The 13,568-nt window shown below is 35.1% G+C and overlaps 1 long non-coding RNA gene across 1 annotated transcript; it reads left to right on the top strand.

The window, feature by feature from the left end:
* Positions 1-11,862: 11,862 nt before the first annotated feature.
* Positions 11,863-13,126, top strand: LOC142348714 (uncharacterized). Its single transcript, XR_012760770.1, has 2 exons — positions 11,863-11,949; positions 12,568-13,126. It is a non-coding gene; the product is annotated as an uncharacterized LOC142348714 (long non-coding RNA).
* Positions 13,127-13,568: the final 442 nt, after the last annotated feature.

Here is a 13,568-nt window from a genome sequence, read left to right as displayed (position 1 = left end):
CTCTTTTCGACAAAAAAATATGAGCAGGCAGAGTTTCGGTTTCATGTGGGTGGTTATCTTTATGTGCCTAATCACACGTAGATTGAGTAGTTGATCAGCGCACGAGAAAAATGATCTCATTTATATCAACACAAGATGAATTCTTACGGAAAAATTGTTAGATTAGTCATAAGACGCGAAAAAAATTTTGTGATTCGCAGAATTAATTCGCAAAATTTTTTTACAAGAATTGTACCAAAATTATGGAGAGGAAAATTGCGTAAGGAAGCTTTAAGTCAAGGTGTAGTGATACAAATTTCTGCATTAAATTGAAAGATTCAAAAATTTTCAAAAATAAATGTGATACTAAACATGCATCTTTCGTTTTTTACATTTTATAACAATTTAATGGTTCCACCCTCAGTGTTCTTCTCGAAACATAGGAACAATGAACAATGAAAAACAGTGAAATCAGTATGGCGGTTCCGCCTTAAGTCGAGCAATAGAACGAACCTAACGCCAAGTCAATTTCAGTACCGGGCAAGTCTCATTACAGGTCTCATTTCAAAGCCACTTTTTACAATTTTCAGGTCCAAAACCAAGTCTTGGCAAAGACTTGGCAAACTTAAATCCAAGTCTAGGCCAAGACTTGGCATGTATAAATTCAACTCTTGACCTAAAATAGGTCCGCAAAACGCAAAAATTAGCCGAAAATTGTTCGAAAATAGGGAACCGTGACCGCTGTTTCTTCACTATTGTTCCCCTGTTGGAAAGGCTAGACATTATATCAAGATCTGTAATCTTTAACAAGTTCTATCAGTTTTTGCGAGAGTCAGGACACAAACGGTCTGAAAGGACAGCAAAATGGCTAAGAAACTGCTGATAAACGGCTGAAAACGTAGAAAAGTCAATTTTGTGACCACCTTTGACTCCCGGGGTGGTAGATTATAGTTTCGGATAACTGCCGGGTGTTTTATTTTCAAATATTTCGGGAAAACGGCCCAACAAAAATCCTGAGAAAGTGGCGCGTCACAACATTTTTTTAGAGTTTGGAATTTTCACTAAACTTTTTTTTGAAACGTTGATTTTAACTTGGATATCAACTTGCAAGTGTTATGCGCGTTGTGACTGAGACTTGCGAGACTTGTAATTAGATTTGCCTAGAACCGATGCAGACTTGGAGTTCTGTCCGGGAGTGTTACTGAATAGAATCAAAGGTTTATCAAAAAGTCACCGAACTGCAGTTTGGATATCCCAATTTTCAAGAAATCATCTAATGGTCAGTTTTCATAAAATATCTGAAGATCAAGTGACCGGAACCAATAAATTGAGGTTACTTCTCATTTAAAGACACAAAGCCCGCTACAACGGTACTGTAATTAAAAGTATGGGGTCATAAATAGTTATGTTCTTAAATAATTTTACGGTCTTTTGCGCATTTACAAAATTAGCTGACTTTCCCAAGAATAACTGTTTACTTTTTGTTATTTTTCCCTTGTGTTTACTTTATTTCTTTCTTATAGCAAACCATTTCGTTAGGCTACTGTATCTTACAAAAGCAAATCATCGTTAGTTAATGTTTCTTAAACATCGTCAAGCCTTAGTTAATGTTGCTGAAGTTTGTCATTTTTTTTAGTTTTGACAATATTTGTTATGAATTCCATATTTGGGTTTTGATTACTGCTTATAGCTGGAAATTTTTTTTAAATATTTAGATATAATTCATCATTTTCACCAAAAAGACACATTTATAGATTTCATCTTTTTTTTTCAAAAATAAACGAATTACTTAACTTAACGTTCGGCAAAAACAATTTCTTGTTCCAAGAGTTTTTTTAAATTGTGGAATATACACGCGAGGCCGACTTTTTCTCTTCAGTCAAGTCTTCACTTTTTGTTTATGCATCGTAGAGAAAAAGGAAAAACTCCGTATTGTAGCTCATAGGATCTAGTTTTGACTTTTTTTAAAAGTTATCAGAAATTTGAAAACGAGCCAACTCTTTAAAATGTCGAAGGAACAATCGAAAAGAGAAAAAAAGAAAACGTTCGAGTAGGGTGGAGGGGGTAGGCTTACAGATTGAGCTGAAATTTAAGATAAACAAGCAAAGAAAATTTTAGTAAAAATAGTTAGTTTAAAGGGAGTTTTGATTGAGTAATTCTGTACTGTTTGAAGCCTAAAAAATAACAATTTTACCTATTTTTTAAAACCAAAATTCTGTTTTCAATTCTCACTGGTAACACCTGCTAGATTTTTTTAGAAATGAATATTTTCATTTGCTCATGAGGCATCAAAAACGACAAAAGTATTAGAGTGAATTGAAGTTTCATTGCGAAGTCTATTGCCAAAACTGCAATTAACGAAACAATCGGCTTAGCCAGTCCACACATAGTTCTATTATAAAAAATATTAAAACCTAATTTAACGTGACGAACACGAACCTTGAGTGGAGATCACCTGCAAAAGAATTTTTTAATGTTTTTTTTTGGTGTCGGGGTTTGTATTTTGTGGTTTTCTGTGTGTGTGTGTAATGTGTATGGCGTGTGTGTGTGTGTGTGTGTGTGTGTGTGTGTGTGTGTGTGTGTGTGTGTGTGTGTGTGTGTGTGTGTGTGTGTGTGTGTGTAAGGTGTATGGTGTGTGTGTGTCTGTGTTAGTGTGGTTTGTCTGTTTGGTTCAAAAAATACAATTTTTGTCTTCAATGCATATAGTTGCTTTCCCAAGGGTTTCTCCCAACGGTTTTTCTGACATAAATTAATGGCTTTTTGCAATCTTGAGATTTATGTTGGAACATACTGTGCTACGCACAGACTCACACGAGCCATCTTGTTTGTAATTTATGACAGCATGATCTAATACACAAATTTGCAGCGACCTTTTTTGGAGATTGATCTGTTTTCCTTTTTGGTGATTTTATTTACTAAGTAGCATTACCCCATCTAACAACGCCGTTTAATATCAAAGCTCACCCCGATAAAAACATTTTTATGAGTTCTTATGTTCTGAGTTTTTTTTGCCCAGGACTTATCTTAAACGATTAACGACTATTAAAATGGTGACAGGAAAACAGATTCATAACGCTAATGATCATCAGCTTCTACAAAACTTCTGCTCGAAGAAGTTACTCAACGTCATCGAACTGGGAGTTTTAAAACAAGCAAAGCAGTATCATGGAGAGATATTGCAATAATTTTGATGATATTGTCGTTTATTATGTCATCTGGATATCAATTTTATTTCATTGCTCTCGATTTTGCGTCGGTCGGAGATGTCTGTGCTGTAGACTATAGCATGCATTTTATCTCAAGCGTTTTAGTCGAAAGCATCGTCCTTAAAAAACCTCCCCATATTTTGACTCTTTGTGCCGGACTTTTTGGTCTAACCGGAACTTTTCTGATTTGCCAACCTCGGAACCTGTTGAAATTCGAGTTCGATCTGAAGTACGCAACAGGTGTTGGTTTTGCGACATTAACTGGAATTTGCTCAACTATTTATTATTGCAGTTTGCAAAAGTTCAAACACGCAGCCCCACAAATTGTTTATTTGAGTTATTTTTTAGGACTTTTTATGATCAACGCGTACCCGGTTATTATTCGTAGCGAATTGCAATTTTCAATTTGTGAAAGTAGCTTGAGAATCTACGCAGTAATTGGTTCGATTTTGTTTTACCTTGCGGGAGTTTTACTTGTTTATGGATCACAAGCTACACTTCCTTCAATTTCGACATCGTTGAAGCTCCTGATAATCGTGTTGGGATATATTTTCCAAGTTTTATTCCTGGACCAACCGGTGTCTTTGATGTCGACCCTTGGGGGATTGTTTACAGCGACTGGTATTTTAGTTCAAAGTTTTGGACTAACGAAATGGAATCCATAAAATTTTGTTATTTATTTTGTTATTTTTTGAGTGATAGTGATAATTTATGCGTATTCAGCTCTAGCTCGGAACGAGCTTTACCGGGCAATAATTTTGCGATGATTGGTGAAAAAAATAAATTTTTACCACCGCGAAGTTTTGAATGCGTTCAAAAGTGGAGAATTTTTTATTTGAATTGCGGCTGAATTTGCGGTGAATTTCTTCCCCCCCCCCCCCCCCCCCTAATTAAACCCAGAACTGTGAACATCAGGTACTTCTTCTACCATCAAATACTTGCTCAATATTATTTGTGTGTTATCTAAATGACAGTCAATCTATTGTTTAAAACTGAAATATCAGTGGATTTTTGTATCATTTGAGAACGGTAATTTGTGATTCACGGCAAATGTTTTTCACTGCCTATAAGCAGTAAAAGAAAACGACTTTACCAAAATCACTTTATCATAATTTACCGCATTCACCGAGATTTCACTTTCACTTCGACCGAGGTTTTAAGATAGCAAGGACTGCAGACTTCTTCGATGAAATAATTTGTGAATGCCTGACCGACCAAAACTAAAAAAAATCGAGAAAACGCAGAACTCTGCTTTCGGATCAAACTATCCTTCTAATCAGCACTCGTTGAGATAAAAACAATACTAAATAATGCAAAACAAAACTACGTAAAAATCTGAACAAAATCTTGCTTTGAGATTAGATACCTTTTTCTTCAAATTTTTATTACCACTCTATGTATGTATCTATGAGAAGCGAAAAAATGTCAGAAAAGATAGTTGAATCAATTGCATGGTGGCAGCATATGTTCCCAGGTTGAGGTTCAGACCCAAATTTTTGTCTGATCAGACTTTCCAGACGGAAAATTTCTCTGCTCAGACTTTCCAGACGTAAATTAACCCTGATCAGACTTTCCAGACACAAAGGGTCTCTGATCAGACTTTTCGGACTGAAGGTGTTCTGATCAGACCATCTTCAGACCATGGTCCTGACTCAAAGTCAGACCATTGCCCAGATCTTAATCAGACTATGATCAGACTCATGTGCGCTCGAAGAGGTTATGATCAGACCCAGTTGTGTTCGAAGCATTTATGGTCAGAGCCAGTTGCGCTTGCAGCCGTTTATAATTGGACTGAAGCGCGCTCGAAACAAGTTCTGATCAGACTCAAGTGCGCTAGAAAAAGTCTGACCAGAGAAAAGTTTTACTTATGGAAACAGGATAAATCAGTTATAAAAAACATTGCAAAAGAAAACGAAACCCAACTGTTTAGAACAAATTTTATTTAGTGTACCGCTTAGTGTATGTTTCTGACTCAATGGATGAGTTTAGACAGCTTTCCATAAGAAACATCGTGGTCTCCAGTTGACCAAAATTTCTTCTGAAGGGGACCGGCCTCTGCTATCAACTGGACTCCTTTTTTCTGATCAGAGCTATCAGACTTTAAATGAGTCTCTGATCAGAATGCTGCTTTATTGTTGCCTCTTGGCAGAGCCAACATCTCTCAGTAACAAAAAAAAAACAAAAAAAAATGAAAAAAGAGAAAAAAATAAGGCGTTTGAAATGGTCCCTGATCAGGCCCAAGTGCGCTCGAAGAGGTTATGATCAGACCCAATTGCGCTCAAAGTCGCCTCTGATCAGACCCAAGTGCGCTCGAATCCACCTATGACCAGACTTTTCAGACCAAATTGACCTCTGATCAGACCATCTCCAGACCATGGTCCAGACTTTTCAGACCAAAATTACCTCTGATCAGACCATCTCCAGACCATCGTCCAGACTGTAGTGCGCTCGAACTTCCGGCCAGACCCTGTAATTTCAGTCTGGGAACACACGGGTGTGCGCTCGACTGGGTCTGATCATAAACCAATTTGGGTCTGGACCTCAACCTGGGTTATTCAACTGTTTTAATCGTAACGAGAATGGATAAAAACATTTCCTCACGCTTGTTATTGCCCCCCTCGATTTTGTTCAACATTTTGTCATAACGCCTTCGAATGGTAATATCCATGTCTCTTTGTTTTTTCACCACTGTTGCAGTATGAAGAGTGGGAGAAACTAGTGACCGAAAACAGTTTAATCAGATACAGACTGACTTAAGTCACGCAACTGCAATTTTCGCAACGAGATTTGATAAAAATTGGGATCAAAAGTGTTCTAAGCCTGTTCTAGAGGTTATTTAACAGCTCAGGTTATTTGGCTCCAGCGGAAAAGATCCTTAAATGTATGTAATAAACGAAATTCAAATTACATGTTTTAACTGAACGACAATTATGCTGTTCTCTTTACTAGATAAATGTTTGTCTCGTATTTTTTGTTTATACAAAGGCGCAAGAAAAAATTACAGACTAGAGAAGAATAAATGTTAATCTAAGTTTTTCGAGGTAGCTGGTGACCTGATAAGAGGTACATAGCTCTAACGGTGCCCAAGTTTCCGTGCCCTCTGAGAGAGGTACTATAACAGTACGTCATAGAGGTGAACTTTTCAAACTAGAACTTGGTCTGTTCATTTCATATAACAATTCTTTTTTTGAGGTCTCAACTTTTCTGGGAAGTGAAGTTATTAACTGACCGCGCACAAAAATATTGCAGATTGAAAAAAACGCCAATAACAGATGAGCCCGTGGTTGATTCTGCACTACGACTAGATTACCTGCTCGAGAGAAAGATTACAACTTAAGACAAAGCATTAAGCATTCGCATCTAACTTTTTGCTTCATAATGGACAGTTTATTCTACAAATAGAGAAAATTGGTGAAGTTGCAAAACCATGCTCTAATAATTAATTGAATAGCACTCTTTTCAATCGAAAATTTTGTTGACCATATTTTACTATTCATATATGTACTAATTACAAAGGGCGTATGTCTCATCTATGCATGAAATGACATCAATAAAAAAATCTTGTTTTCAACTTTATGTATATGCACGGAGATACTGAAAATGAGGGCACGAAAGTCTGGACCTACTCACTTGGGAACGCACAAAAACGCACAATAAAATTTGGGCGCACAAAAAGCAGGACACGAGCACTTTTGAACGCGCAAAAAAGATAATCTGGTGAACGCACAAAAATGTGCACATATACGTCTGCATATATGCCTCTGCCCCAGACGAGAGTGGTTACTTATCGTGCAAGATTCTGACAAATTCTTTCGACAAAATGGTTATCTTTCAAGATGTGCTAGAAGAATGGTTATCTCGCAAGATATGCCAGAAGAATGGTTATCTTGCAAGCTATGGCGGAAGAATGGTTATCTTGCAAGAGTCAACAGAATTAGTTCCGGCTGAGCTGCGATTTGATTGGCGGATTTTATTCTTTTTCTTCAACAATATTTTTTGATCGAAGGTCAGCTTTCAATAACATTATAAAATTTTTTGGTTACTTAAAATTGAAATAAATTTTTACTACCACCTAAAAAGTACTTTTTACTAATTTTCTTATTTTTCTAGCTCTCAATTTAAAACCTGGTTCAAAGTAAAATTGCCACCTAAACTTTTTATCTTCGCTTTTTCAGTCGGGACTTGTATATTTTTTTTATTACTTTGGCAAAAGAAACAAGCTATCACGGAATTCAGCTTAGAAAAATTCTTATCTTGTGTGATTCAGACAGAAAAATGGTTATTTTGCAAGATTCTGGCAGACTGTGAATGGTTATCTTGCAAGATTCTGACAGAATGAAGGCTATATTGCAAGATAATGGCAAAATGAATGGTTATCTTGAAACATTCTGGCAGATTCAACCAGAATCTTGCAAGATAACCAATCTTGCAAGATAACCATTCCAAATTGACTGGGATTTGAATTTAAACGGAAAATGCACAAAAATTGGACAGCACGCATTTCTGCTGAACACAGGAAATTCTGAATATAGTCAATTTTAAACACAAAAAAGGCACGAAAAGTTCTGCACGCAATGAAGTCTGGACAGAAACACCTTTCGAGGCACGAAGAACGCGCAAAAATTCTTGAATTCACGAAAGTCTGGGACATAAGGGTTTTTATCTGGGACACTCTGGACATTGGCATACTCACTTTTAGTCCGGGTCCTCAGACTGAGGTAGCTTCTTATGGCAAAGTGCTTCATCGAATTCGCCAAAAATTTTTCATTTCGGTTGTTTTTTAGGCATTTGTATTAAAAGAAAAATATAAAAATCTAGCTATCTATGAAAAATGCTTTCAATCACTAAGAAGTGAAGGCAATGGGTTAAGGAAAGGTAATACTTATAGTATATAATTTAAAGTTAGAAAAGTGTTTGTTGGATCGCAAGTACTTTGATGCCCTTTTGATGTACTAATATTTTGACTACTTTGAATTTCGTTTCAAAACATACTTCGTTTCAAAACATAGTTGTGAATTATCAACACAAACCTCCTTACTGTCCACAACGCTTCAATCTCCACTAATAAAATTAAGATAAAACAGATAAACGCTTATAATTAATAAAATAAGAGAAAAAACTAAAATAACGCTTAGAAAAAGGGGAAGACGAATTTGGATAAAAAAGTTTTAGCTCCTCCCATCTTCCCCTAAGACTTCAATTACCTCTCAATGGTCGTGAAAAATATATTTTTCTCACAATATCAAAAAAAATTGTTCGACCAGTGTTTGTTCAAATCTTTTTCCTGTTATAAAAGTTGCAGAACAGTTGACAATTTTTTTCGATTTTACAAGTTTTCGGGGTAAAATGATCATGTAATATAGTTTTATTTACTTTTGCTTTATGCCACTCCTCCTCAGTTATTTGACTGATTTTCAATTGCGTAAATCGGCGCGTCCAAAAAAATCAATGTGCTGTTCAACAGTGACAAATTTTTTTGATGAGAAATCTCGTTTTAATCCCAGTGTGAAATTGATGCAACCTCTTTTCCAACGACCATTTAATGTAATTAAAATAGTTGAGAATGTTTGCCATATTTAATGATTTATTGTAACCTTTTTTTCTGCACGTGAAATGGTTTCTGAATGGAAAATCGTTCACTAACTTAACAAAATCATACGCTTCTTTCAGCTTCCTTGTAAAAAAACTTGTCTTCACGAAACAATTAAGAAAAAGCAAATTGAAGGCGACGCGTAGAAATAACATTGCTTACAGAGCATTCCCTAAATTTTTTCCGTGATCAGGACGTTATTCTCGTTAAGGATGTTAATGTCGGAACAAACTTCCAGAATTTTTCAAAATTAACAATAATTTTTCTTTGCGCAATTTATAGTTAAAATGTTAAAAATTAAAATTTTCTCTAAATCTAGGACTGATTATCTTAATTGAATTAAAAGGTAAGATTTTTTGAACTTTTTTGTAGCTGTCACACAAAGAAACGTCTAAATAAGTTTAAATATCTTTTTATGTTCACAACCCTAATTTCTTGCAGCCAGTGAAAGATATTCTTTTAAAAAATATAAACATTTTGACTGGTTATTTAGTTTCCCGGAAAAAGTGAAATGATTGTTTTTTAAAAAATTTTGTTGTAATTTTGTGTTTTTTTACTTTTGCTTACTTGGGCATGTTAATAAAAAGTCACTGAATCTGACAATTGAGGATTTTATTTTACTAGTGTAGTATTATCAAATTATTGTCAACGAAATAGCTGGCAGATTGGCAGAAATTGGTACAGATGCCAACTCAACTTGCCAACAAAAATCACAACAAACGCTGGCAAAAGAAATGATTTTTGAACACAAAACTTTTTAACAAAGAAAGCAATCTGTTGATACAGACTTCAAGAGATCAGAACCCATATTGAACAAAGAACCCATTCAAAACTCAACACAAACTTTTTGATTACAAATGGTTTCAAAGTACATATAATTTATTGTTACAAAATGAAAGCAAGTAATTTTTAGTAGTGTTCAATAAAAAGAGTGCATGAAACTTGTCTTTCAGAGTGATCGAACAACGAATTGACCGAAAAAAAATTTATGAGCGATTGATTTTTTTGAAATCAACTAGTATCAAAAATGTCAAATTTATTAATTAAAAAGTGAGGCTATTAAAGTGTGAATTATCTCACAACAAGGAACCAAGGAGATTTTTAATTAATGAGGCGAACGAAAAGAGCAACAAAAAGAACGACAAAAACAGATAAAAGACGAAGTCCTGATTTGTTTTTTGAAATTCAAAAAGGTCGAAACCACTCAAATCGTTATATAAAAAAAACATTTTGGTGGTTTTTATTGTGTTTTATGGGGAAGCAAAAAAGACTTTTGAATAATGATATTATAAGATGCGACAATCAAAACAATCATCAAGTTATGCGAAACACAGAAAAAAGTTTCAATTTTTTCTCAAATTAAATTAGTATTTAGGTCTTTGAAAACCTTAGATGCAAATCAGAAATTACAAATAGCATCAATAAAATCCCAAAAAGACCAACGCGATGCCTCATAATTGTTACAAAACGAAACGATAAGAAGAAACATTGCGAAAATGAAAAAAAAAAAACTAAAAAGATGTCTCATAAATTTTACATAAACAAATATCATCAAACTCATATAAACAAATGAAAACACTTAAAAATTTTACTGTGAAAAAAACTTGGATGAAAACAAGAAAAAGAGAAGATAAAATTCAGAAAGTTCGTGAAAAAACTTTCACGAGAATTGAAATATTGCTCTAATTTTTTTATTTTTTTCGCTAATTTTTATGAGAGCAGTTTCAAAGCTATAATTCGAGACATTAACTCATTTACTGTATTTTTAATTAAATCTGCGTGACTAAATTCCCTGCTCTATTTTGACTGTCACTGACTACAAAAGTTCAACAAAGTGAGGAGAATTTCAACAAAATGGCTATTATAGCTTTACTCGACTAGCGTTACCGCAAGTACTGAGAAAAAATAACAGGTACAAACATTCTAATAAAAACACAAAAGAAGCCTGGTAAGAAGTAAAAAAGAAGAAGGTATTTTTCTCCAGAAACGCCAAAAATATCCTTAACAAGCGCGTCAATTAAAAAAAGCTTATCATTGATATCATTTTTCATCTCTGCAAAATATTTTGGTCAACAAACATTGACTTTAAAAAGTAGGGCCCATATAAAGTTCTTAACACCAAATTCATATTGGAGTAAAATATTTTTGATGTTTCAACGATCGTTTATCGACCGTCTTTTGTTTCAACTCGCCTTCGTCCGGACAAAAAATGGCTTCCTTGCCCATCTTTTTTTTCTGAATTACAGTACGTAAACAAAACCTTCAAAAAACAAGTCCGAGGAACAGAACTTTGCATGTCCAGTCCTGCCAAAACCGAAGATGCCTATATGCAGACCATCCCAGACAAAAAACTTGCATTTGTCGTTGAAAAGTTGGGATACCCAGACTCTTTAGCTCCATAATTTGAATGGGCACTGTTATATGAGTGCCGATTAAACTTGTTTTCGTTTTTTTATTTGGGTAATTTTTGTGCGCTCGACTTTCCGTAGATTTTTAAATGAGTTTAAAGCTACCTTAATCTAGACTTTTGTGCATTCATTCGTTTTTCCAGGCCGTGAATTTTTGAACGCACTTCTTCCGTGTTGTGCGTTCATTTCAGTCTGGACCTTCATCTTTTGATCTAGAACTTCGAACTGGGAATATTTTTTAACTATTTCAAAAATCACTGAAATTAATTTATTGACTGTTATTGACTGTAATCAACTGAAGTCTTTCCGCACGAGCCGAATAATGATACTTGGTGTCGAAAAAGAGATACAATGTACTTTCTTTATAGGTTACACTCTTTTTGTGCACAATTTTTTAGATCTATTCTGGTTAGCCCCCTCCCCAGTGTTTTTACGCCCCCAGTTACAAATTATATGTTGTTATATAGCACGTTACTATGTAAGAAAATAGCACGTGCGCCTGGGGGTCATAAAAAATTTATGCTCACTAAGCTGGGGGGGGGGGGCGAAACAGAATAGATCCATTTTCTGGGTAACTATACTTCAAAGTTGAATTATCCGACAGTTTTGCTTGTAAATCCTTTTTCATCGAACCTGACACAGAAATCACACAGATCTGCAAATTAAGTACCATTAGGACTAAAAAAGCGGGATGAATCTCAGTATATTGCTGGATGTTAACTTTCAGCTTATTATTTAATTTTCGTCAGTTCACGCGGCTTTTTGGGTAGATTTTTGGCAAGATCATTTTTCCGTAATTTTGAGGAAAGAGATCATTTTTTTGTAAAACGGTCGTGCTGTATAGCAACAAATAATGTGGGCTCCACGAGACTAAGTGTACGCAGTGCGTATACAGCTTGCGGGTCTTTCCCATTATAGCCCCCCCCCCCCCAGCTTAGTGGTCAGATAACCTATAGCCCCCCAATCATGGTAATCATACCATATTGGGGGGGGGGGGCTATAGTTTTATGGGGGGCTATAATGGGAAAGACCCTAGCTTGCAACCTCAGCAAAAATTACCGTGATTATCCAGTAATGGGGGGCTATAATGGGAAAACCTTTTCGAATTGATAACTTTTTAAGGTAATAAGCGGTACACGATCTATGGCAAATAAGGTGGCAGGGTGAGGCGAGTGGGGGGGATGGGTTGTTTGGGGTGTTAATTGCAATAGCTTATAATTTCCCATTTTGAGCGGGGTGGTCATAACTGGCACTAAACCCTAAAGGCAAATCATACGGCTATGAATAATGATGAATTGTGAACAAATATTTTCCAATAATTTCAATTAATCTGATCCAATCTTGCCTTCAATTTTTACCTCAAAAATGAGAAACTTTATTTTAGGGAAACTGATTTGAAAAACTGAAACATATTTCTTGCTTTCCAACATTGAACATGAGAACGCGTCTCATCATCTGCATTGTTATTTTACTCGCCATTTTGTGGAGCTGTGACGCCAGAACAAAATCGAAGAAACACGAAAAAGGCTCAAAACTTCCAAAAGACTGTAAGAAGAAGAAATATACTGGTCACAATGGAGAGAGATGTCACAAAGTGAAATGCAAGGTGTCGAAAAAACATAATCAACTAAGTTGTGTGCTTTAGCGATTCTTAACTAATGACGTTATTTAATGACGCAGAACAAAATGCATAAACGTTCGAAACTGCTGGATATTTTATTAGAAATAGATTTAATTATACTCCAATTTTATGGACAGTTCGCTTGATGTTAATTGAGTTGTATACAATTTGCTCCGATGATCTCTTAAAATAACTGTGACCATAAAATCATCAATTTTCGGTAATAATTTTGAGAGTTTAGTTTGATAAAGTTTAATAAGTTTAGTTTGAGAGAAGTAACGCAATCAAGCCAAATTTAGAGAAATAAATTTTAAGGATTTTATTTTTTCACTTTAAACGTTTCTTTAATAGGATATCGCAAAAGTGATAAAACATGTTTGCACAATTTTTCGAGCTTCAGTTCAAATAATTACCCGGACCCTGGTCCCATAGCATTTCAGTACTGAAACATTGTATTCCAATTATATATCGTCGGCCCAGTACTGTATCAGTGTATCTTAAGAGTATCTTGCCACTCATGATGTGCAGGATAAGTCCCATCGATATTTTTTTAACTGAAAATAAACTGTGCATCGTTGGTTTTGATTCTCATGATAATCATAGGAAAATCATAATAAAATTAGAAAAGTTCGAATTTTTTTTGCATTTTTGGGCGACGCACTTTTTGAGCATGACGATGAGATTACTATCTTAAAGCATTGAAAATAACGTTTTATCATTACAAAGAACAACCGCCAAAACCAGTAAATACAGGCCGAATGCCT

This window comes from Convolutriloba macropyga, chromosome 10 (assembly GCF_964194025.1).
Source record: "Convolutriloba macropyga chromosome 10, txConMacr16.3, whole genome shotgun sequence".
In the NCBI taxonomy this organism is placed as follows: domain Eukaryota; kingdom Metazoa; phylum Xenacoelomorpha; order Acoela; family Convolutidae; genus Convolutriloba; species Convolutriloba macropyga.
Note: the sequence above shows the minus strand (reverse complement) of the source record. Positions and strands in the feature narration are given on the sequence as shown.